The sequence below is a fragment of the Pan paniscus genome, chromosome 3 (assembly GCF_029289425.2).
Source record: "Pan paniscus chromosome 3, NHGRI_mPanPan1-v2.0_pri, whole genome shotgun sequence".
Classification (NCBI taxonomy): Eukaryota; Metazoa; Chordata; class Mammalia; order Primates; family Hominidae; genus Pan; species Pan paniscus.
Window position 1 is genome coordinate 187,994,294 of NC_073252.2, and position 27,366 is coordinate 188,021,659.

Consider the following 27,366-nt stretch of genomic DNA (forward strand, 5'->3'; position numbering starts at 1 on the left):
TTCTAAACAGCCAGATCTCACGAGTACTCACTATCACAAGGACGGCACAGAGCCATGAGGGACTCACCCGGTGATTCAACCATCTCCTCCCCAGGCCCCACCTGCCACATTGGGGATTAAAATTCAATATGAGATTTGGAGGGGACATCTAAACTATATCACATGACCATCAGAAAAACAGATGAAGAATTCATGGTTTCTACTGTCCAGAAACTTTTCATCTAGAGCAAACAGATTAATGGCTGAATTCAGCATCCTGTGGTCAGAAGGGAAACGGATTAATGGCTGAATTCAGCATCCTGTGGTCGGAAGGGAAACGGATTAATGGCTGAATTCAGCATCCCGTGGTCGGAAGGGAAATGGATTAATGGCTGAATTCAGCATCCTGTAGTCGGAAGGGAGAAGGGAGCTGCACAGGGGGCCTTGGCTGCATTTGCTCCATTTCCCTTATGCTGTTCCTTGAGTTCCGATGTCACTACCTGAAGGGCTATTCATGGACGAAGAATTATTGTTATTGTTGTGATTATTTCTATTTCTTTTATCTTGGTAAAAATAAGTTTTTAGCTTCTCATATAATTGTCCTAAAAAACCCTACGAGTTTTGCTTAAGTTTCTTGTTATCATGTGTTATAAAAATTGACAGGGAAGTGGCTAAAACAGATTAAAATTACACAAGCTCTAAGAGTCAAGTCTCTGTTGGGAAGGCTTAGGAAAGACAGAACTGGAAATACTCCACCAGCATGAACATCAGAAACATGGGGTCCAGTTTCTGTTCCAGCCCTGCCCAGATCCACCCTCTTCTAAGGCCTCATCCAGGTCTGGCCTCACCCTAGAGTCTTCTCTCACAGAACTCATTAAAGGAGACCAGAGATTCGGGCGGGGGCTCCTGCTGCCTCTCCTGAGCTGGTGCCCACAGTTTCCTAAAATGGAAAAGCAGATAAGTGGAAGCAAATAATTCTATATTTGGGGGTTACAATTTCTTTTTCATTGAAGCTAGCGCTTCTAGAAACACCTCACCTAGCAACTTGTTTTCCATTCCTGCAAATTCAGTAGCTGCTCCACAAGGCACAAGAAGGTAAATATAAATATAAAACATCTCTCTGAACAGTTCATCCTTTTTTCTCTATGCCTTCATCTGTCGATATAGCTTTTATTCTGCACATTTTATTTTCCAGGTAAATAATTTTTTAAATGGAAGAAAAAATAGAAATGCTAGGCCCTTCATTTAAGTCCTGAAAATTACAGAAAACTTAGCACCCAACTCCCCAGGGTGCTATGAGGATTAACTCACATCATGTAATGTTTCCTGAACAGTGCTCTGTAACAGACTTCTGAACACATAGTACGTGCTCAGTAAACATTGTATTAACTCATGTGTACATGTTTTCCAAATGCAGACTTACTCAAACATTGATGCCTTCTCTAGGCTTTCTAAACTGCAAAGAGCCAGCAGAAAATGACATGTTTGAAAATGGCGATTGGTGGCTTCCACTTTGAGCCAAAAGTATTTGTGTTGTGGTAACAGTGTTGGGTGTCAGGAGCTCTGTGCTGTGCCTACTTTCTCTAGGTGAGTGCTACTATATTGGATGTAGTGGAAGAAACATCAGCATTAAGAGGAGACTTTTTAAAGAAGCCAATTCATGGACCCCTTCCAAACCCACAGAATCACATTACTAAGAGAGAGCCTGGAATCGGAAATAATTCATATGCACATTGAAACTTGAGAGGCAGCCGGGTGTGGTGACTTATGCCTGTAATCCCAACACTTTGGGAGGTGGTAGTGGGCAGATAACCTGAAGTCAGGAGTTCAAGACCAGCCTGGGCAACATGGCCAAACCATGTCTCTACTAAAACATACAAAAATTAGCCAGGTGTGGTGGCTGGTGCCTGTAATCCTAGCTACTCGGGTGGCTGAGTCTGCAGAATCCCTTGAACCTGGGAAGTGGAGGTTGCAGTGGGCCAAGATGGTGCCACTGCACTCCTGCCTGTACAATGAGTGAAAACTCTGTCGAAAGAAAAGAAAGAAAGACAGACAGACAGAAAGAAAGACAGACAGACAGAAAGAAAGAAAGAAAGAAAGAAAGAAAGAAAGAAAGACAGACAGACTTGAGAGGCAAGGCTTAGCTAAGTGGCTCTCGGCCCATGCTTCCAGCCATAATCACATGGCCAGCTTAAAGAAATACCATCACTTGTGCCCTCCCCAGAGACTCTGTCTATTGATCTTCGTGGGAGCATCTATGTGGTTGTAATTAGAAAGTCAAATTTTCCCTCTTTGATGATAATATAATATCATATATACAAAAATTCTAAAGACCACCAATAAACTCAGATTTGATAAATTTAATAATGTTTCAGGATGCAAAAATCAAAGTACAAAAATTGATAGCATTTTTATACACTAAGGATGATCAAGCTGAGAACTGAATTAAAAAGTCACTTCCTTTTACAACAGCTACAAAAAAAAGGTAAAATGCTTAGAAATACAATTGGTCAAAGAGATGAATGATCCCTTCAAGGAAAACTACAAAACACTGATGAAAGAAATTGTACATGACACAAATGAGAAAAACATCCCCATGCTTATGGATTGGAAGAATTATGATCAATAAAATGACTCTACTGCCCAAAACAATCTACATATTAAATGCAATTCCTACCAAAATGCCAATGTTATTTTTTATAAAATTAGAAAAAAAACCCACTAAAATTCTTATGGAACCACAAAAAGAGCCTGAATAGTCAAAGCAAATCTAAGCAAAGAGAATAAAGCTGGAGATATTACATTATCTGATTTAAAATTATGCTAGAAGGCTGTAGTAACCAAAACAGCATGGTACTGATATAAATCGACACATAGATCAATGGTACAGAATAGAGAACCTAGAAATAAAGCCACATACCTACAAATGACTGATCTTTTACAAAGTCAACAAAAACACACACTGGAGAAATGACATCCTATTCAACAAATTGTGCTGGAAAAATTATATTTCCGTATGCAGAAGAATGGAATGGGACCCCTGTGTCCCACCATATACAAAAATCAACTCAATATGGATTAAAAGACTAAAATGTAAGACCTGAAACTATAAAAATGCTAGAAGAAACTCTAGGATAAACTCTTCTAGACATTGACTTGGACATAGAATTTATGACTAAGATCTCAAAAGCAGATGTAACAATAACAAAAATAGACAACAGCAACTCAATTAAACTAAAAAGCTCCTGAAAATGAGCTTTCTAATTAACACAGTGAACAGAAAACCTATGGAATGAGATAAATGTTTACGAGTTTTGCATGTGACAAAGATCTAATGTCCAGAATATGCAAGGAACTCAAACAGCTCAACAAAAATAAAACAAGTAACCTCATTAAAAAGCAAGCAAAGAACATGAACATTAAAAAAAAAAAAGACACTGATGGTCAATGGTCAACAAGCACGTAAAAGATGCTCAACCTTGTCAATGATCAGAGAAATGCCAATTAAAAACCACAAGGTGATACCAACTTACACCATGCAGAATGGCTATTACTAAAAAGCAGAAAAATACGCTATCAGCAAGGATAGAGAGAAAAGAGAACACTTATACATTGTTTGTGGGAAAGTAACTTTCTACAACCTCTGGAAAACAGTATGGAGATTTCAAAATAGACTAAAAATAGAACTTCCATTTGATTCAGCACTCCCACTGCTTGGTATCTACCCAAAGGAAAACAATTTGTTACATAAAGAAAATACCCATGCTGACATGTTTATCACAGCACTATTCATAATAGCCGATATATGAAATCAATTTAAATTTATCAATCAATAATCGAATAAAGAAAATGTGCTATACAAGTATACCATGGAATGCTACTCAGCCATGAAGAAGAATAAAATCATGTCTTTTGCAACAACATGAATAAAACCGGAGGCCATTACTGTAAGTGAAAAAACTCAGAAACAGAAAATCAAATTCAGTATTTTCTCACTTGTAAGTGGGAACTCAATTAAGCATACACTTGGATATAGAGACTGGAAAAATAGACACTGGAGACTCAGAAAGATGGGAGGTTGGAGAGGGTTTAGGAATGAGAAAATAACTAATTGGAACAATAAACAACATTCAGATGATTGTCACACCAAAAGCCCATACTTCATCACTATGCAACATGCTTCTGTAAGGGAGCTGCATTTGTACTCTCTCACGTATTAATAAAGAGATAAAAAAAAGGCCTGGTGCGGTGGCTCAAGCCTATAATCCCAGCACTTTGGGAGGCTGAGGAGGGCGGATCACGTGGTCAGGAGTTCAAGACCAGCGTGGCCAATATAGTGAAACCCCATCTCTACTAAAAATACAAAAATTAGCCAGGCGTGGTGGCACATGCCTGTAGTCCTAGCTACTTGGGAGGCTGAGGCAGGAGAATCACTTGAACCCGGGAAGCGGAGCTTGTGGTGAGCCGAGATTGTGTCACTGCACTCCAGCCTGGGGAACAGAGGGAAACTCGGTCTCAAAAAAAAAAAAAGAGAGAAAAAAAAAAACTTTGGCTTTTATCAAGAGGACAAACTGAATAGACCTCATAATTTTCATAAATAATTAGATTAGGCAAAAAATTTTAATAAAACTAAATAAAAATAATATTGTATTTTAAGAATGGTATAGAAAGATAATTTGATGAATTAGAGTAGTTAGTACTTAGCACATACAATATGTTAGGCAAGATTCTAAGCCACTTAGACCTTTATGGACAGAATACATAACAGAGTAAAATAAATAACACAAAGATTCATTGGCAATGACAAATTGACATATTTTCAATCATATTAGATGATATTAAAACCATTAACAAATTTACTGTTTTGTTTCATAATAAAAAAGAATGTTTAATAACTTCATTAAAAAGTTGGCTAATTAGGCATATAGATAAATGGGCAGCATTTTGACCAGTACACAGGGGATACACATTTTCAAAGACCAGACAAAATTATTTATTTATTTTTTGGGGGAGAGAACAGTTTTATTATCTGGGGATACAGTGGGGTCTTCTCCCTGGGAGGTGGGGTCTTCCACTGGTTATCCCCGCCAGGGCTCCAGGGGGCGCCATGCGATTCAGCGCTGGGCTCCGCTGGGGGCCGGGCCTTGGAGGAGGCGAACTGTGCAGGGAAGCAGCAGCTGTGGGGTCCTCACCGCCCGCTCCGCCGGGCTGCACCCGGCCCCCTGGTGCTCCTCAGGCTCCCGCCGAGTCTGCGTCTCTGGAGGGCAGCGAACCATCCTGCCCAGAACCTTATCCTCACAGTCCAGTTTGACGCAGGTCAGGCATTTCTGCTTCCTCCTCTCGGGCTGACTTTGCACTTGGGTTTCTTCCAGTCCTTCCTCCAGCCGCTTCCCTGTCTGCTGGAGCTTAAATTCCAGCCTCACAGATGTTCCAGCTGGGAAGGGCGTGTCCAGGGCGCTGTCCACACTGGTCTCCCGGAAGGCCCGCTGCACGGGCGGGTGCTTGCAGATTCCTCCAGGGCCACCTGCAGGCCCCGGCGCTGGCCCGGTGAGCTCGGCCCCTCCCGCGTCCCCCGCGCCCACCCACGGGGCCAGCGAGATCCGCAGCCGTCTCAGGCTTCCCCTGTCACCCCGGCCCTGCGAAGTGGGTGTGCGCCCCTTAGTTCTCCGAGCCCGCCGGGAGCCACCTCCTCCCCTGCCCCTGGGGGGAGCCATGCCCGCAGAACGCTGGGCAGAGGCGAAGGAACCCGGAAATGTCCCTTTCTCCACACTGACCTTCGGGTCTGCTGGGTCCTCTCCACTCCCTCCCACCCTGCCCGCGCTGTTCCCTGGGGCCCGCAGTTTCAGCAAAGTTCCCTGCCGCGCCGGGAAGCCGTCCTGTTGCCCACTCTCACCCTTCCTCCTTTTCCGGCCCATTCTCTCTCCCCACTGGGTCTCCGACACGACCCTCTCTCCTCCCGGCTGTCCCCGGAGCCCCTCTCCGCTTCCCCAGCTCAGCCCCGTCTCTGATGGCTTCTCCCTCCCACCCCCAAGCGAATCTCCGGGCTCCCACGGGGTGCCCCCGATCCCCGGGGTCTAGGTCAACCGGCAAAATTATTTTAAATGGGAAGATTTGAATTCCATTGAATTCATGAAAGCAGGAATCCATCTGGTCATATTTTAAATAATTTTGAAATGATAATAGCAATTATCAATTTAAAGTTTAACCAGAATTCAGAATACCCACCATTTTACCAGAAAAAAAAAAAAAACCTGTTATAACTAACCAACTAAGTCAGTAAATTCTCAGGATACAATATTAACATATGAACATCAGTGGCATTTTTTTACAGTAACAACAAAATATCTGAAACAGGAATAAAGATAGTTCCATTTACAATATTAGCAAATAGAATGAAGTACTTAGGAATGAGTTAACAAAGAATATGAAAGATCTGCATGCTGAAAACTATAAAATGTTGAGGAAAGAAAATGAAGAATACAAAATGGGAAATATGTGTTCATGGATTTTAAAAATTAATATTGTTAAAATATCCATACTACACAAAGTGATCTACAGAGTTAAATTTCTATCAAAATTTTAATGCCATTTTATTAAAATGTAGAACAACAATTTTAAAATTAGTATGGAACCACAAAAGACCTCAAATAGCCAAATACTGAGAACAAAAAGGCTGAAAGCCTCACACTTCCTGATTTCAAACTATATTACAAAGCTGTAGTCATTAATATAGTATAGTACCTACATAAAAACCAATAGAACAGAATAGAGGACCCAGAAATAAACTCACAGATATACAGTCAACCAATCCCACAGAATGGAGAAAGGATAAACACATCAAGGAGTGGTGTAGGAAAAACTAGATACGCACAGACAAAAAGTAAACCTTTCTCTGATGTCATCACAAAATGAATTTGAAATGAAATAAAGACTTAAACATAAGAACTGAAATCATGAATCCTCTAAAAAAAAAAAATGGAGAAAAACCTCCTTGACACTGGTCATGGCAATGATGTTTTGGATTTGACACCAAGAACACAGTCAACAAAAGCAAAAATAAACAAGTGGAACTATGTCAAAGTAAAAATTTTCTGCACAATAAAGGAAACAATCAGCAAAATATAAAGGCATTATATGGAATGGGAGAAAATATTTGTAAACCATATGTAGGATAATATGTTACTATCCAAAATATATGTCATACTAATCAATACAAAAAACCCACAGCAGAATTAAAAGCAATTTCTTGATTAATAATTGGGCAAAATATATAAATAGTAATTTTTCCAAAGATATACAAATGGCCAGCAGGTATATAAAAAATGCTCAACATCACTAATTATCACAGTAATTAAAATCAAAATCACAATGAGGTATCACCTTATCGTGGTGTTTGGATACCTATTATTAAAAAGTCAAAAGACAAAAAGTGTTAGGGTGTGGAAAAAGAGAACACTTGTGCACTGTTGCTGAGGATGTCAATTGGTGCAGCTATTATGAAAAACAGTATGGAGGTTCCTTCAAATTTTTAAACTAGAACTACCATTAATCCCAATTAGGAGTATTTAGCCAAAGGACATAAAATCAGGATCATCAAGGGTATCTGCACTCCTCTGATACAGATAAACTGAGAGACATAATTTCAGCTTTAATAAAAATGAAACTCTTTCATCCACAACAATATTGATAAATCTTGAAGACATTATGCTAAATGAAATAAGCTGAATACAGAAAGACAACTACTGCATGATCTCGTTTGTATGTAAAATCTAAAAAAGTAAATAAAAATTTTAAAAAGCCATGGAAACAGTAGAACGCTGGTTCCCATGGGCTAGGAAGTGGGGAAAGTGGGGAGATTTCCATGGAAGGGGCGCACCTTCAGTTACAAGGTGAGTAACTGCTGGGGACCTAATGTACAGAATAGTGACTATAGTTAACAATACCGTGTACTTGAAATTTGCTGCAAGAGTAGATCTCAGGTGCTCTCACCACACACACAGAAACGTATTCACTATGTGAGGGGATAGATAGGCTAACTAGCTTAACTGAGGTAATTTAAAGACCACTGACATCTCAAAACACTCTATTGTACACCCTAAAAATACACACTTTTCAATTTGTCAATCATAGCTCAACGAATGGAGAAAAAATAAGAGTAACCAGCAGGTCATATCTAGCCACACGGAAACTCGATTTAAAACACGCTTGGCCACTGTTCGCAGCTCAACTCGGGAACGGCCGGAGCGCTTCGGGCCCCTGGACTTCGACGCTCCTCCCGCGCCCCCGTGGCTGGGGAGGGTACAGTCGTTCCCAGGATTCCAGGCACGCAGATCCGGCAGGGCCATCGCCGTCCCCTTGCTCTTGCCGCAGCCCCGTTAGGCTCCGCGTTTCGGGGCCTCCTGGCCGGGGAGGCTGCCTGTGGCTGCCCGCGCGCCCCCGGGGCTGTGGCTCCGCCGGCCCCCGCTTCGGCCCCGCGCAGCCCCTCCGAGGCCGCAGCCGTCTGGCGCCCGAACTCGCGGCCTCTGCCCGTACCCGCCGCCAGCGCCTTCGCTGTGGCCGCTCCTCCCCCTCCCCGAGCCCGAGCGGGCCCAGCGGAGAAGGAGGGCGGAGAAGCTGGAACCCGAACGCGGAGCTGCAGGCGGCAGGTGCGGGAACGGGAGAAGCTATGGCCTCGCACAGGACGGCTGCTCAGAGCGACACGAGCAACCGCCAGGAGCTCCGCACGCAGCTGGAAGAACTCAGTAACGTACTCCGCTGTGGGAGAAATGGAGATAATAAAAGTCTGATGTAGAAGTACTCGCAGAGAACCATGCTCCTTGGTCAATCTCAGATTATTATCAGACCTACTCTAATGATGTTAGTCTTCCAAATAAAGTGAGTGACTGAACGGTCAGATCAGCAAGATCAGGATATTGAAAGTCCTGCTTTGAATTCTAACGACAAGTTATAAATAGAAAATGACGCTCACCCTGGTACTGATAGGACAGCAAATGTTAAGTGTAGACAAGAGGGTCATCTGCCTCCAATTCACAGGAGCCAGCCTCTGCATTAGCAGCACAAGATACGTCCTTAGAAGGTTCGTCATTAGCTGGAAGTTTGAGAGCTGCAGCAGAAGCGGGTTTATCACAGACTGGATTTAGTGATGATGAAAATACTGGACTGTATTTTCAGCACAGCACTGGTTTCTATTAAGATTCTGAGAATCAAATATATTATGATTTAATTTATTACTACTGTGATGTGGAAAGTGGTCGCTATCGGTTTCATTCTCGAGTAGATTTGCAACCTTATGAGACTTATAGCACGAAACAAAAATGAAACATTGAGAAAAGAAAGGATTCTTCTACAAAAAAACGATGAGGAAAAGGATTTGAATTCAGAGGATCGAGAAGCCTTCAGTGTTGAACATACAAGCTGCAATGAGAAAGACAATTTCACAAATGTGAAAAAAAAAGCCAAAATAGGCATTCATCACAAAAATAATCCCCAAAATTCGCTGTTGCAGTTAGTGGAAATACTATGGAATCCCCTTTTAATGAAAACATCTCAATTCATCGTTAAGGATGAGAAAATCACGGAGACTGATAGTGAACCAGAAGAAGGTGAAATTACAGACTCTCAGACCGAGGGTAGTTATGATGAAGGCATTACCAGTAAACGCAATGCAACTGCAAAAGACACTGAGGAGGAAGATGAGGAAAAATTGTGGACCTCATATATGAGAGTAATTGTCATTAGATCACCTGTGCTACAGACAGGATCATTCTTCATCATTACTGCTGTAAAACCTGCTCCAATTGGAAGAGAAAATGACATGGAGCATACTCTTCGAATCCCTGAAGCTGGTGTAAGTTTCATGCAGAAATCTCTTTTGACCATGACTTACAAAGTGATGTCCTTTTGGATCAGGCAGTCAAAATGGAACAATTGTTAATGGAAAATGGATTGTTCAGCTGAAAACTAAATGTGACCCTTATGAACCTGAGCAGGGAGGTAAAGTGAAAGTTGGAGACACTGTGTTATCCTATTACATTCACCCTGGCAGAAATAGCTGTGCTGGATGTGAACCAGGCAGGTTAGAGCTCACCTTTTCCTTGATAAGAAAGATGAATCATTTGTTGGTCCATCATTAACTAAGAAGGAAACGACTTGGAAAGAAGAAAAGGATTTTAAAAATACATGAGTAAAATATGGTTTACAGAATACAGACTACAAAGATGTTAAGATACTGGAGAATCAAAAATATAAAGATAGAGCTGGAAAACATAGGGAGCAGATTGGAAGTGAAGGAAATTTCCAAAGAGATGCTGCTGCTGCATCTGTTCATTCTGAAATTACTGATGGCGACAAAGGTCAGAAGATGTTGAAAAAGATGTGTTGAAAACAGGAGAAGGCCCGGGGAAGGATGGTGGGAGAATAAAAACTCCAATACAGCTTCAGCTTTGGCAAACACATGCAGGATTGGAGACAGACAAACCATCCTCAGTTAAAGAGACTCACCTTCTCCAAAACAAGAACAACAACAACAACTGGGACAAAGCACAGGAGAGGTTTGCCAAAAACTTTCCAGATACTAAACTTCCAAAAGATGACCTAGGAACCATTCCTCGGGTAAAAGGGACTGAGGAGTGAAGGTTAATCACAGAAGAAAACTCAAGCTTTTTTATAAATAGAGTTTGGAAACTCTTATTTTATTGCAGAATGTTTCTCCCCAAAAAAGTCAGTGGCATAAGAAAGCTGTGTCACAGTTTACCCCTTCCTGATTCAGAAATGTGTAATAAAATGTGGTTTGCAGCTTTTAAAAAACACTTTTTAAATTAATAATTAGTGACTGAATTAAGTTATACAGTAAGTGAACTAAAGTTCACAGGGCACAGATAAGTTTATCAAACTTTACTATTTTATCTTGTCATTTACAACATCCATATAAGCAATTAGCCATATAAGCAAAATTCATATAACCACTTAAATGCTCATTTGTCCTTGTCTCCATATATTCATAGTAGCATGCACAGAAAATACAGCAAAAGAAACATCTAAAATCTATAAAAATAAATCTGACAATATACATTCTTTTTTATGTCCTTCAGGACCTAGATAAAAAATGTTGAGACATGAATAGTGATGCACACATTTTCTTATATTTGGAATAGCCTAAATCATATTAAAGAACTAATGAACAGGTGACATGTCACAGAAAATTAGTCTTTTATTGTTTTCTTCGGTGAAGAATCTGCATTTGTTGATATATACTGTGCATTCAGCATTGGTATTTGGTTTGTTTCATAGCTAATGAAATGTTTATACATGAAAAAAAGAGTACAGTATTGAAATAGTCCATGTGCTGGCATTCATACTTTTTATAAATACCATTGCAGGCAATGAAGTTGTGCCAGAAAAATCTGATTTTGAGTACAAAAGGAATACTTAGCCAGGGCCTCAAGCTCAATATATTTATTGAAAATGTCCTAAATTGCCATAAAACATTATAACATTAAATTACTCATTTCAATAAATTATGAATTAAACAAAAAATACGAATGATGTCTTTTATGGATCAGGGAAGTGCTAATGAGACAGAATGGCCATTGAAGCCAAAAGGTCTGAATTCAGGTAGATAATTTTACTCATATTAGTTTTAGGTTAGAGAAAACAATACTTCTGACCATATACTATTTATTGCAGTGGAGTATTTCAAAAATATGTACATAATATATAATTATTTTTCTAATGGTATAAAAGTAATCACACTCTACAAATTATTACAATATGGTCTATTGATGAGAGGGGTGTTTCAAATGAAAAAAACTTGGAATTTCTCATGGTGATAGATGCCATAGAAAATCTATGTAAAATATTTCAGTCATATATGCAATTATTGATATTTCTGCTTTTCAGAAAAGTAATATACTTTAAACACTTAATGCAGACAATTAAAATCACCAAGAAGTTACAAGAATTCACAGAATGCCTAATAGAGTTGAAAGGAAATTAAGAAAACCTCCCAGCACTGGAAGTAAATAAAGGTAATGATCCAGAGAAGTAATCAACCTAAGAGGCCAGGGCTCCACTCAGATGCGTCTGATTACAAGAATGTCAGGTCCGTGTGGGTTGTTCCCTTCTGACAAAGCAAATGGAATAAATAAAGAGAAACTGCCTGCAGGCATTGGAATGCGGTGTCTCCCATATGTGAGGATTAAATTATAAATTATGTCGCACACAAGGAGATGAGCTACTGGTGTGAAGCATCAGAAGAAATTATATGGCACATAAATCTCAGATATTGAATTTATATTTACATGTTTAAGTCAATATAATGGAAAAACAAGAAACCAAAATAATGTGGAAAGAAACTACGAGCTTGTCAAGCTATCTTTGGAAAAGAGGCCAATGAAAAGTAAAGTATTGAAAGTGTTGTAAAACAATTTAATGTACAACATACAAATTACATATTAAAATAGGCTGAGCCAAAAAGAGGGCTAGTAAAGTGAAATGCTGATCACAATTAATGTAGTCATATATGTTATAGAAGGCAAATTAATAGAAAATATAAATATATTTATATATGAAGATTAGATTGAGAAGAAATAAAAAGCATTTAATTGTTTTACCAGACTCTAAATAGGAAGGCAACAAAGAATCAGTGACTTGTAAGTTTCAGAAATTGGAAACCAGACATGAAACCTTTAAAAGTTTAGGGTGTAATATATGAAAAAAAAGGTAAATTAAGAAATACTTAGAAGAAATAGTGGTTTGGGTTATTTTGAATACTGCTTAATACACATGAGAGTGCAGTTGTCTTTTTTGACATGCTTATTTTGTTTCCTTTTGATATAAACCCAGCAATGAGATTGCTGCATCATATGGTAGTTCTATTTATAATTTCCCCACATTTCTGTATCCCGAGATCATGGTCATTTTCTTGACTATCTATTCTGATCTATTCTGCCTCAGTTTCCCCCTAAGAGATCTTAGGGTCATAATCATATTGGAGGTTGAGGGGCTAGGTCACTTTTTCTGGAGCTGTTTCCTGCTGAGTGGGTGTTATTTCTGCCTAGTCTGGGCCCTAAAGTTTCTTCCTGTGTGATCTAACTGGGTGTAAACCATGTAATTTGTGGAACCAGTGGGCAAGATGTTGGCAGCCAAATGTTGAAAGCCTTGCAAAACCATCATGCAAACATGGAGTTGCCGTAAGCAAGAGAGCAAGAAATCAGTTAACATTTTAAACAAAATTGGAACAAAAGTAAAAGCTGAAAGTATAGTAATGGCTGTTACTATTAAAGAGAGTAAGGCAGGTAATAGACATTGCTTTCATGGTCCCATGGAAGTTCATAGAGATTCAATTTTGTCTGCCTGGGTGATGATATTTTTAATATTTTCTTGGACTAAACCGGGCTGATTGATCTCAAAAACAGCATTCCTCTTTTAGATATAAACATGTTCCTCTTTGCCTGGCTGGGAGAAGATCCCAGGCTCTTTGCTTTTGTCGGACTACAGTGGCCATGGAGTCCAGATGTTGTTGAAGTCTACTGAGGCCCTCTGCTGCTTGTTGCGGACCCATTGAGGTTTTCTGAGATAGTTTATACTGGATTCCCAAGGCTCCACCTTATGGTGACATTTATGCTGCAAAAGTATTTTGCATTAAAATGGTGAAAGCAACAAACGTTTTAAGTATTTTCTATTTTTTGCTAATAAGCAAAATTTTGTGCAGCTAAGTTGGCAGCAGTCATTCGGTCCATTTATGGATGGTACAGTTGAATGGTGGTCAAAGTTAGAGCCTGGAAGCCTTCAGTAAATGCGCTGAAGTTGTCTGAGGGCCATCAGAGTTGTTGCTTATATTGGATTAGATCATTTATTGAGAGTAGAACAAGCACTCTGATGGTCCTCTCTCCATTTGGAACTTTCTGTAAGAGGAGCAATTTCTCTGGCCCTGGATGGTGTGAAGTCCCACTGTGAGTAACTGCAGCTGGGCTGGTCTCTATTGTACCTGGCAAAGGCTGATAGAAAGGAGCATAAGGAGGAGGTGAAACAAGCTTAGATTCTACAGAAGACTCTGATAGTGTGGGGATGCTGGGTATTCTAAAGGAGGTGTGGACCCCTGAGTGCCCCTGTCTGGAGCTGGTGTTGGGCTGTGGGGTCTGGGGTCCCTTCCCCTTAATAAGAGATGATCTTCCAATGGTTCTGAGGGGCTTTCTGGCTTACTAGGCTTTAGCCCACAGGTGCTGCATAGAGCTGGATTTTGTTGTCAGGCCAGAACGGCTTGCACATAGGGTACTTCAGACCATTTTCCCTGATTGCTACAGAAAAGATCTAGCTGTAGGATGGAGTTAAAGTTCACAGTCTCCTTCTCCAGCCATGTTTTGTCAGCTAATCTGTAGGCAGGCTAAATAGTATTACAAAAGAAGATAAGGTTTTCTTTTTTCTAAGTTCATTTAGCCAAAAGCTGTTCTAATTTTTAGATATACATCCCAGGGGTGTTTCAGTGACAGTAGAGGAAGCGGCTCCCATGGTGCCGAGAGAATCCTGCAATGACAGAACATTTACTGAAGTCCAGGAGGCTGTGGGCGTCCTCATGAGCCAAGTGAAAACACCAAGGGGTCCAGCGCATCCCCTCGAAACCCCATTAACTGAAGCTCTAGGAGGTCATAGGCATTTGCCATACACTGTCCTAGCTCCCCCAGCGGTGGACATCTCCAGCCCTACGGAGATGAGCCCCACTGCGGGCTGGGGGGCAGATGTCTGGCTGACAAGCCTTGCTCTAATTCACTGGTTTGCCATTTGTGATGCCCAGTTACAACACCTGGAATGCTCAGATGCAAACCCTACGACTGGGCATCTGCTTGACTGTGCATCTTTTGTTCAGCAAAGAAAGCCGGTTGAAGAACAATTTCAAGGAGCTGGGAAATGCATAAAGCCTGAAGGGACAGGGTTCTCTTAATGTGCTGCTTAAAACAAAGCAAAAATTTTGTAAACAGAAAACCTGACCAGAAAATAAATTATAGTAGCCACTAGGTGGCGATCGAGTATTGCTGAACGGACAGCAAACGATAAGCCGAGTCTAAACTGTGGCCAGAAAGGTGTGAAACTAAGCGGCAAATAGCCCAAATATGAAATATTGAGGGCAACCCATGTGGTTGGCGTATTTATCGATACTACAGAAGCCGCAGAGAAAAGGAGAGCGGACATATATTCTCTCTCTAAAGAATGCAGGTGACTTAAAAACGTTTCCCCCAGAACTTTACTGAAACAGCGCTGGAACCAGCAGCGATAGTTAACCAGGTAGTCTGAAACTGCCATAGTATTCACTGCAAGTAAAGGGAAACTGAAATTAATGAAGCAGACAAACGTCTCCGCAGGTCATGGCACCAGAAATGTTGATGGCTGATGTAATACCTTGGTTCTTATCTTCTTAGTTTAAAAGAATTTAAACAAGAGACACACAGCAAAAGAAGTACAGCATAATTTATTGCAAAAAAAAGGAATATTTTGAAAATTAAGTGCAGAATAGACGGTACAGTCTGAGAAAGAGATTCCAGGGCAGCCTGCTCATAAAAGTGAGACAGCATTAATTATTGCTGGAGAAACCCTCTTTATGGGAGTTTTGCATGATTATTTCATAAGAAGGTGGAAAGAAGTGTTACGGTAAGCATGTTCTGACTGGTCTTCTGGGTACACATGTGCAGTAGCTCTACATATTTGTGCATACATTGCATGCCTCACTAGCATCTTAAATCTCCACCCAGGAATGTGTTTTTTACTATTAAAATGAACAAAGGGTCAGCTTGAGGACAGATAAAATCAAAATGCACATGCTCTGTAGAAGTAAAAGTCCCTACTGAAGATAGCGGGTTTCAAATGACCCCAAGTGCTCCACGTCTTAAATGTTCCTCCCGTAAAGCTGGAACACTATCTGTTCCTGAGGTATCAGGTCCCATTTGTGGCTCTGAGCCACTGGCAAGCCAGGCCTGACTTGAGATGAGACCAATGATTTCAAGTGTAAAATGCCTAAATAGTCAGTAGCTTCAGGTTGCATTTTGGAGCTTGTCCACTTAAGTGGGTTGATGAAAATGGCTCACAAGACTCACGCCTCAGAAATGGGTTTTATTCCTTTGCTCTTAGCAGATTTTATGCAACCCAATAATTAACCTTTCTGATCCCTAGACTTTCACATTCGTGAAAAAGGCGCCATTGAAAGTGACCTTTCCAGGAAGCCACAGCCTTTGTCACCCCTGCAGAGCTCTGAAGCTGCTCACAAGCAGGCCAGGTGGAAGATTTCTCTCAAAAAAAGCGAGAGGCGCGGAGCCTCGTCCCTTCCTCCAGTGATTAGCGCACTCTCCCTGAGCCTGGTGCATGCTGGGATTGCAGTGCTGCAGCCCTGTGACCAAAGAGCTTTGTTATAGTTATCTGTGAAGTGTTCAACAAACTACTTTACTTCATTATTACTGGAAGCCAGAAGCTCAGTTGTGTTTACTTTTTGGATTTTATATCAGTGAGATTGTGTAATATGTATACTTTTACATCTACTTTCTTCTATGCAACATTATATTTATGATATTAATTCATGATATTGCAGATAGCTATAGTTTATTTAAAAATTATTTTTTACACTGTGGTAAAGTATACATAAAATTAACCATTTTAGCTATTTTAAGTGTGCAGCTCAGAAAAATTAACTACTTTCACATTGTTTTGCAACTGTCATTACCACTCATAGGGACCTTCTTTCAACTTGCAGAAACAAAACTCTATACCCATTAAATAAGCTCCTTGTTACTCCCCCTCTAGCTCCTAAGAACCACTCTTCTATTTGGGTTTCTAGAATTTAACTACTCTAAGTATCTCGTAAGTGGAATGATTCAGTATTTGTCCTTTTATGACTGGCTCATGTCACTTTGCACAATGTCCTTAAGGTTCATGCATGACATACCATGTGTCAGAATTTCCTTATTTTACAGAGCTGAATAATATTCCACTCTATGTATAAATCACATTTTATCTATTAATCATTGATGGTAATTCAAACAACACTTGAGTAATTCAAACACCTTTTTGGTGATGTGAGTAATGCTGCTATGAACCTAGGTGTATGTGTATTATTTTGTGTCTTTGCTTTCATATCTTTTGCTGCATACCCAGATGTGAAATTGCTGGATCGTATGGTGATTTTATGTGTAAATTTTTTAGTTACTGTGTTGTTATTTTATAGCAGCTGCAGCATTTTACATTCCCACCAACAGTGTACAAGGATTCTAATTGCTCCACGTCCTCACCAACACTTTGGATTTTCTGTATTTTTTTTTCTTTTGGTAGTAGCTATGCTGATGGGTATTAAGTGATATGTCATTTGGGGTTAGATTTGCATTTCACTAATGATGAGTTTTGTTGAGCGTCTTTTCATGTGCTTATTAGCTACTTTACATAATTTTTAGAGAAATGTCTGCTTAAGTTTTTGCCAATATTTTAAACAAGTAGTTTGTTTTATTGTTGCTGAATTGTTCTTTGCATATTCTGGATAGATTCCTATTCGTCTATTTTTCTTTTGTTTCTTGTGTTGTGGGTGTCCTGTTTAAAAAAAAAAAAAACTGCCAAATCCAGTGTTATGACGTATTTCCCCTATATTTTATTCTAAGAATTTTGTAGTTTTAGCTCTTACATTTAGGTATTTGATCCAGTTAGTTAATTTTTTCTTACAGTATAAGTGAAGGGCCCAGGTTCATTCTTTTACATGTGGGTACCTAATTTCCCCAGCACCAATTGTTGTGAAGACAGTTCTTGGCTGGGCACGATGGCTCACACCTGTAATCCCAGCACTTTGGGAGGCCGAGGCGGGCGGATCACAAGGTCAGGAGATCAAGACCATCCTGGCTAGCAAGGTGTCCGCTGTGCTCCTGATCCAGTGAGGCATCCATTGCCACTCCCGATCGGGCTAAAGGCTTGCCATTGTTCCTGCACAGCTAAGCGCCTGGGTTCATCCTAATCAAGCTGAACACTAGTCACTGGGTTCCACGGTTCTCTTCCGTGACCCACAGCTTCTAATAGAGCTATAACACTCACCGCATGGCTCAAGATTCCATTCCTTGGAATCCGTGAGGCCAAGAGCCCCAGGTCAGAGAACAGGAGGCTTGCCACCATCTTGGAAGTGGTCTGCCAAAATTATGGAAGTGGCCCGCCACCATCTTGGGAGCTCTGGGAGCAAAGACCGCCCCATGGTAACAGCACCTTAACTATGTGTCCCCAAGGACCTACAGATCACAGGGCAACAGGGGCTGTGAGGGAGTTGTCTGGATTTCCCAAGGTGGAGGAGGCGAAAGAGGAGATGGATCCCAAGCTCCTGCACCAGCACCAGCGAGAGACAAAGGCCCCGCCAAACGCCGGAAGCCACACCCTCCTCTCTTCTCAAACTGTGCGCCTGATTCGGTGGTTCCCACACCAGCGCCACTGATGGAATAAAACGCCAGGACCCACCCACCCGCACCCCACCCCGGCCCCTACCCCACTCACCCTGAGCGTTAGTGCGTTTTTGTTTGTTTCTTTGTTTTACTTTAAGTTTTGGGATACATGTGCAGAACGTGCAGGTTTGTTACAGAGGTTTACATGTGCCATGGTGGTTTTCTGCACTTATCAACCTGCCATTTAGGTTTTAAGCCCCACATGCATTAGATATTTGTCCTAATGCTCTCCCTCCCCTTGAGCCCAACCCCCTAACAGGCCCCAGTGTGTGATGTTCCCTTCTGGTGTACATGTGTTCTCATTGTTCAACTCCCACATATGAGTGAGAACATATGGTGTTTGGTTTCCTGTTCCCTGTGTTAGTTTGCTGAGGATAATGGTTTCCAGCTTCACTCACGTCCCTGCAAAGGACATGAACTTATTCTTTTTTATGGCTGCATAGTATTCCATGGTGTATATGTGCCACATTTTCTTTTTCCAGTCTATCATTGATGGGCATTTGGGTTGGTTCCAAGTCTTTGCTATTGTAAACAGTGCTGCAATAAACGTAAATGTGCATGTGTCTTTATAGTAGAATGATTTATATTCCTTTGGATATATACCCAGTAATGGGATTGCTGGGTCAAATGGTATTTCTGCTTGTAGATCCTTGAGGAATCACCACACTGTCTTCCACAATGGTTGAACTAATTTACACTCCCTCCAGCAGTGTAAAAACGTTTCTATTTCTCCACAGCCTCACCAGCATCTGTTGTTTCCTGACTTTTTAATAATTGCCATTCCAACTGGCGTGAGATGGTATCTCATTGTGGTTTTGATTTGCCTTTCTCTAATAACTAGTGATGATGAGATATTTTAAAGTATTTTTTGGCCACATAAATGTCTTCTTCTTCTTCTTCTTCTTCTCCTTCTCCTTCTCCTTCTCCTTCTTCTCCTTCTTCTCCTTCTTCTCCTTCTTCTCCTCCTCCTCCTGCTTCTGCTGCTGCTTCTTCTTCTTCTTCTTCTTCTTCTTCTTCTTCTTCTTCTTCTTCTCCACAAAGTCTTGCTCTGTCACCCAGGCTGGAATGCAGTGGCAGGATCTTGGCTCACTGCAACATCTGCTTCCCGGGTTCAAGTGATTCTCCTGCTTCAGCCTCCCGAGAAGCTGGGATTACAGGCACCTGCCAATATGCCTGGCTAATTTTTTGTGTTTTCAGTAGAGACGAGATTTCAGCATGTTGGCCAGGCTGGTCTCAAACTCCTGACCTCATGATCCACCTGCCTCCACGTTCCAAAGTGCTGGGATTACAGGTGTGAGCCACCACACTCAGTCAAATATCTTCTTTTGAGAAGAGTCTGTTCATATTCTCTGCCCACTTTTTGATGGTTTTTTTTTCTTGTGAATTCGTTTGAGTTCCTTGTAGATTCCAGATGTTAGACCTTTGTCAGATGGATAGATGGCAAAAATTTTCTCATTCTGTAGGTTGCCTTTCACTCTGATGATAGCTTCTTTTGCTGTGCAGAAGCTCTTTAATTAGATCTCATTTGTCAATTTTGGCTTTTGTTGCAATTGCTTTTGGTATTTTAGTCATGAAGTCTTTGCTCATACCTATGTCCTGAATGGTATTGCCTAGGTTTTCTTCTAGGGTTTTTATGGTTTGGGGTTTTACATTTAAGACTTTAATCCATCTTGAGATAATGTTTAAGGTGTAAGGAAGGGGTGCAGTTTCTGTTTTCTGCATATGGCTAGCCAGTTTTTTCAGCACCATTTGTTAAATAGAAAATCTTTCCCCATTGCTTGTTTTTGTCAGGTTTGTCAAAGATCAGATGGTTGTAGATGTGTGGTGTTATTTCAGAGGTCTTTGTTCTGTTCCATTGGTCTATATATCTGTTTTGGTACCAGTACCGTGGTGTTTTGGTTACTGTAGCCTTGAAGTATAGTTTGAAGTCTGGTAGCATGATGCCTCCAGCTTTGTTGTTTTTGCTTAGGATTGTCTTGGGTGGACAGGCAAACAGGCTGGAATAGTTGGGGTCACATGCGCAGAGTATCACAGCTAATTAAGAAGTGAGCTGAGACTTGAAATGCGCATGCTCTTTCCCTTACCAGGATCTGTTGAGTCATGCATCTTAGCAGCTATTTAAGGGTAGGAAGTAGAACATTTGGACATCTTTTCAACAACTTATTAGGCATTTTCATAATGCAGGAAAGACCCTCATCCCATCCCTGAGCCCCTCTCTCACCATGCTGCACCTCACTGCTGACGACATCGTGGGGTGGCCATTATCAGGCGGGCCAGAATCAGGCCAGAATAAGGCGGGCAGTGGGGGCTGGGAATAAATAAGCAAGAATGATGTTGCCCATATTTGCTCATCTTAGAAAGGCTCCACAACCATTCTGTGTGAAGTGATTATTCCAGGGTAATTGTGCCCTGACTGTGCTGCATGTCAGTCTGACTTGTCTTTCTGAAAATCACTGGATTACTCTCATTAATGGGGGTATTTCTGTTTCTATTTGAAAATGGCCAACTGTCCTCTGCAGGTGTCCTGATTTTGTCTGCTAGTTTAGACCCTGAAGGTAGCAGTGAGAAAATGTTTTGGCCACATCAGAATACCTATTCTCAGCTGGAGTAGATATAGAAATTTCTTAATAATATCTAACCGTTTTCTCAATAACCATTATATTTAACGGTGATAACTGGAGGGCAGAGAGGGACACAGATGACACAATCTTCGAAGTTTAATTTGGTTATAAGGTTTTTTGTTCTTGTTTTGTTTTGCTTTCTTTTTGGATACAAGGTCTTGCTCTGGTGCCCAGGCTGGAGGGCAGTGGCACAATCATAACTCATAATTTGGTTGTAACTGTTCTTTAAAAAATATTTTTGGCTGAGTTTGGTAGCTCACACCTGTAATGTAAACAATTTGGGAGGCCAAGGTGGGATGATCGCTGGATCCTATGAGTTCAAGACCAGTTTGGTCAACATAAGTAGGCTCAGTTTCTACAAAAAATTTTTTTTAATTGGCTGGGTGTAGCATTGCATGCCTGTAGTGTAGTCCTCGCTATTTGAGAAGCTGATGTGAAAGGATCACTCGAGCCTAAGGGTTTGAGGCTGCACTGACCCATCATTCAGCCACTGCACTGACAGACAGATGTGTGTGTGTGTGTGTGTGTGTGTGTATAAACAATATGGATGTGAAAAAAATTCAAGCCCGGGAGAAGAGTGAAAGCCCATGGTGGGGGATGTGGAGAAAGGTGAGTGCGGCTCCAGCAACTCAGTGAAACTTGGTTTTCCATCTTGAAGAATTGCCCATCCACACTGAAACCATAGCCCAGCACATGCCAGTTATCACACTACACCTGCTGGGATACGACTATGTACCCTTTTTAAAAAAATAAAATCTTTCACCTAAGAGAAGCAGAAGAGAAAAGGAGTGTTTCACATCTAAAGCCTTCATTTTCTTTATGAAACAACAGCCACTTGTCATTTGAGTTGTCCGAAGGCGAGTGACAGCACTAATACACTTAATGAATCAACCAGGAGAAATGGGCCTCTCGGGTCAGGAGGAGGCACAATAGTAACTAAACCAATCCATTCTCAGCTTTACATGGTGCCCGTATCTCAAGAAGTGGTGTTAGCCATGTGAACCGTTTTCACTGGACAAGGCCAGAAGAAAGAACATTTACTACAACACAACCATGAGGCTGCAAATCAAACTGGTAGTGGGAGCATGCACAAGGCTTCAGTGGCTGAGATACTGGTACTACCCTTGGGTGTCACTTAAAACTTCAAGGTGAAGGACATTTTTTTTCCAATTGGCTCAGGGAAACTAATAAACATTAGAATTGAAATTTGTTTTTCTTTTCAAAATTTCTAAGACATAGAGGACTCTCTAAACACTCCAAAAGACATTCAGATATACATGCAGCTGAGGACCTGCCTGCTCTGCAGAGGGATGGCTGAGCAGCAGCCACCAGCTGTAATAGCTTTAAACTTCTCCTCTCACAGGGACAGGCCACTCCCACACACACTGCTTACTTCATAGGCTGTGGCCCTCAGATGCACCTGGGGGACTGCTTTCCTCCCATTTCATTAGCTCTCCAAGACAGTCCATCTCACTCTAAAACCTACACTAGGATGGTGAGTTGTAGACTCTCCTCCATTCTTCCAGTGCAGTGTGACTTCCAGAGAGTGCTCCCCCATCCTCTTACCTCAACTGATGTGAAAAGGGCCAGTGCCTGGGCAGTTAGATGTTCAGTGACCTCACAGGTCCAGCATGCCCAGGGCCTGGCCCCACAGCCTGGCACCTCTCCCCTACCTGGCCTTCATGCCGGCCTTTTCTCTTCTGTCACCAATGTCAAGTGACATTCACCTGTGCCACACTCTTATGAGTGTGGTAAGTGATGGGTGGGTAAACCCCAGCTGAGTGCCTGTGACTCTACCCTCTTACCTTTCACTCAAGTGACATTATAAGCATAATTTTACATTTGATTTAATTTATCCATAATCTTTTCTTATAACATTTCTGACAACAGCCCTCACAACCAAAGGAGACTGGGTTACAGAACACATGGGCGAGGCTGGGGTAGCAGGTTTCACTTACTTTATTCCAATGTGAAATGAAGATGTGATGGTTTAAAACCAAGACAAAGTTGTTTATCAGCTGTGGGGTTGCTACACTTGCTAGCTCATGCTCACTTCCTTTGAAACAAGGAATCTGGAGAGACTATATTCATAAATAGCTCTTTGCAAACCCCCAGGCAGAAGCCCCAGTCAGACACAGCTCCCTCAGGCTCTCAGGGCGGCAACTTCCTCCTCCATGTTGGGCTCTGACAGCAGGCAAGGGAAGCAGCACAGGCAGCGGGGGACAGGAAGCCACCCGGGGCCACAGGGATCCCCAAACGCCCCAGAGCTATTCTCTGTAGAAAGGGCTGTGTGGCAAGGACCAGGTATGGAGCTGGGTTCCACAGAGAGGTGACAACCACTTCTGTATCTCTAAATTTCCCCCAGGATCCATGATCCAGCCCTGCTTTCCCCTAGGCCCTTCACCCACCCTGCCCCCACTGTGTGTTAGGCAGCTCGGGTTAAAATGGGAGAAAAATATATTCAGATTGTAGCCTCCAAGTTTTCCCATCTGGGCTGCAGAGAGTAGAGAAGGAAGTCGGGGCCTGTGGCGGTGCCTTTTGCTGTGCCTGAGGGCAGGAAGGCCAGGGCTGGGCACATGGATGTCTCCGGGACCTCCACTGCTGACTCCCTCCCCCTCACCTGAAGCTACAACCAGCCCAGGCTATCACGATTAATAAAACCACTGCAGCTCTCATCCTGTCACAAAACTAATGTGCACCCAGCCGCAGCCCTACACAGATCCCTGGCTTCCTATCCCAGAACACAGAAAATCCTCTTATCTTTTTTACTTAAAACCTGGACTTTAAGCCAGATTGGGCCTGGGGATAGTGGCAGCAAAAGCAACAGCCAGATGTATACACTCCAGATGTATACACTCAAGGGCATGGGCACATTCCACACTTGCTGAAGAATGAGAGGCCTGAGAGACACCTGTTTCCCAGCTGCTAGCTGATGTCCACACACCCCATTCATGTGTCTTCATTTAGGCCTCTGCATCATGTATTTGTTCAGCCAGTGCAAACGCATCTTCTGGGGGGCATCATTGATTGCAGCACCAGCCCCACTTGTTTTGGGAGGGAGTCAAGAGGAATCTGGTCAGCTCCTAATCCCCCAGGACAAAGGTGCTGCCCCCTTTTCAGCACTCACATCCAGCAGCACCATCTTAGGATGGTTTTTCAAACACAAGTAGCATGAGGTAGCAAGCACGGTGTGACAGGCTCAGGGCCATAGGCAGCCGGCTGCTGGAGAAGCAGCACAGGGCAGGCACATCTGTGGGTGGCACCCTGACAAGCCAAGGCAGCCACAGCCCCTACCCCCAACAGCCCCAGCCCAGATGGCATTCAGATCTTCCCGGATAGTATTGGGGTTCCCGATGCCCATCACTCCCCTGCTCATTAGCACTGCCTTGTATTGGTTACTCAGGGACTAAGGAGAGGGGGTGGGGGATGTAGATCCAGGGTGGGCACCGCCTCACAGCCAGAGTCCACCTGACTGCAGGCCAGCAAGCAAGCCCAGCAGCTCAGCTCTAGACACTTAGCCTCACCACCTCTGGCTACACTTTCTACGTATACTTTATGCAAAGGTAGAAAAAGAGGTCAGTATTAGCTGTTGTGACATAAAAGTCTATGCCCCATTAAGACCTTCTTAAAATGCTGTTGCCTTAAGCCCTCTTTCTTCTAATAAAATTTATACAAATACACACATACAAGCTGAAACTACTATAAATGAAATATTAGGATTTTTTAAACCCATAAACAAACACTAAAACAGTCACTGTTTGAATGCACAGAAAGTGGGAGTCTAAAGCAGCTGACCCCAAAACAGCCTTAGCAAGCCCAAGGCCAGGCCAGGCAGTCTGAACACTACAAGGTCACGTGATGGTCACAGAGGATGACAGCTCCCATGAGTATTCTCAGGCACTGTGTTAGCTTCTCACTCACAGAGTCTCAGAATGCCTCCTCACCAATACCCTGTGAGGGAAGGCCCCACCTCACTACAGCACGAGAGGTTCCTGAGCTCTTCCCAGAAAATGGTTATCAAAGGGTGGAGCTGGGGGAAGCCCAGACAGAACAAGTGAGTCCCCAGGGTCTCCTTAACCTCCCTCAGCTCCTCCACATGGGGCCCTAAGGGAAAGTGAGCGGCCTCCTAACCCCTTTGCTAGGGTTCCAGTACTGCAGGTCTGGACCTCCTCATTTTCTGGAACCACAGGAGGTGACAATGCAAACCCAGGCCCCTTATTTGCCATCCCTCAATGCCAGGCCAGGCCCAGAGCCCTGTGCTGACACAGCCCAGGGGATGCTCGAGGCCCACCTCAGCACAGTCACCAATAGCGTAGTGAGATGAGCAAGGAGGTGCAAGTAGGCACAAATCCCCATGGACATGGCCTCAGGCATGTTCCACAGGCTCAGGGTCTCCCTGATGAGCTCACAGCCCTCCTTCAGGGATCCTGCAGAGCACACCCCCAGGGAGCAGTGCTCAGATGAGCAGGCAGGCCCCAGATTCCCCACCCCAGGATGCTCTGTTCCACTTTGCAGGGCTGCTGCATTGGCCAGTCCCCACTGCTTTCTGGTGGGATGTTTGAGTTGAAGTGAATGTTGAAGGGCATAGAGCTGATGGGGCTGACTGCCTTGCAGATGTTGTAAATCACCTCCTGGCTCCACGGGTCAGCTGTGGAGACACAGCTTGATGGGAGGTAGCCCCACTCCACCATCAGTGGTGCTGGGCTGCCCTGATCTGCACCTTCCAGCTCCTTGCTGAGATGTCTGCGTGTTTCTCTAAGGGACTGGGTCACGAGACACCCCTGGCAAGGCCCAGCTGGCAGAATAGGCTGGACACTCTCCCTCAGCCTCCCCAGCAGCCCGGCCTGTGCTGTCACCCGTGCTGATGATCTCACTTCTCTATCTTAATAACAGCACTGATAACTTTTAAGCCCTAGCAAGCTGAAACTGCAAGACAAATGATCTTCTGCCTTAGAAGGGCTATGGCTGGGCAGTGTGTGCCCAGGTGAGAGCCCTGTGGTTGTTAGTGGAAGTAGGGACCTGGATGGGCCTGGCCCCATAGCCTAGTGAAAACTAGGGCCCTCTCCTTCCAGAGCATCAAAGTCTTAGAGGCTGGAAAAAGGTGCTTGGGTGGGCTGCCAAGAAGCAGAAGGCTAGAAGGCTTTGCAAGGAACCCCAACAGACTTCAAGGTGCCTGAGAGGGCTGGGCTTATTCCAGCTTTCTTTGCTTTCATTCTGTTAGCAAGAAAATCTGCTCACAGATGGCAGGTGGGCCTGAGGCTGCCAGTCACTCACCAGAGGCTATAGGTGCCTCGATTGTGGCTGTTTCTTGAAGCAGCTGCTCAGGCTGGTTATTGCAGAGCAGTTCCCTCATTATCCACAGGTCCTTGTTCCAGCCCCGGCTCTGCAAAGGGACTAGGGAGGGACTAGGCAAGGGCTCAGCCTGTGCCCCACAACCTGCTCTGAGATATCTCTTTTGTTACTTCCTCATGGACAGCCTCAAACTTCCAAATGAACAGACCAGCATGGAGCCTCCAGGAAAGTGCATAGAATTCTGTCTGGTACCCAGAGGGAAGGGGGTTCCCAGTGAGGGCAGGACCAGGCTTCATGCACCTCTTCAGGAATGTTCTCCTCATAGTCCAGCCTCAAGGTGTGCATCCTCTGTGTGCATGGAGTCCATGGCAGGCTCTGCCTGGGGAGCCGTCCAGCTGCACACCTGCAATGTGGTGGTGACCCTCATGAATGAGTGGTTCTGGGCCCCATGGCTGGCAGCAGAGAGGGAGATGTTCAGCCACCAAGCCCAGAGCCCTGCCACAGGCTTCTGTGAGGCCTCCATCTGCTCTGGGTTCTTGCCCTGAGAGGCTGCCCTGAAGTCAAACAGAAGCAGGTGGGCCTCTCTTCCAGGGCTGCTGTCTCCCCCACTGACAGCTCCCTAGAGGGGGACTCAGACAGCGGGGACAGATTCCTCAGGCAGAAGCACTGGAGTTTAGGCTGGCCAGTTCATTCCATACGCCCACATGACATGACACAAGGCAGAGGCTGTGGGACAAAGGTATTGCCTTTTCTTCTGGCATGAGGAATGGCTTAGGAAGCAGGGGATGGTGGGGCTGGGGTTGAGTGATGGGCTGTGGGCCACAAGGAGTGGGTGGGCACTGAGCAAGTGTCCTGGTTGTCTGTCCATAGACGCAGAATGAGTGGCATCCCAGGAGCCTGTGAGGGGCTGGCAGAGACTTACTGGTTCCAGTAAAAGCCCCATGTGGATGCAGTAATGCTGCCTGCTGGTCCTTGGCTGTAATTACAAACAGGTACATGAGGTACCCATGCATCTTGAAGCTCTC

General features: G+C 43.2%; 2 pseudogenes; one reads left to right on the forward strand and one right to left on the reverse strand.

Moving 5' to 3' along the window:
* Nucleotides 1-1,380: 1,380 nt before the first annotated feature.
* On the reverse strand, nt 1,381-7,302 carry LOC134730305 (retinoic acid receptor responder protein 2-like; annotated as a pseudogene).
* Nucleotides 7,303-9,203: 1,901 nt separating this feature from the next.
* On the forward strand, nt 9,204-10,611 carry LOC134730224 (angiogenic factor with G patch and FHA domains 1-like; annotated as a pseudogene).
* Nucleotides 10,612-27,366: the final 16,755 nt, after the last annotated feature.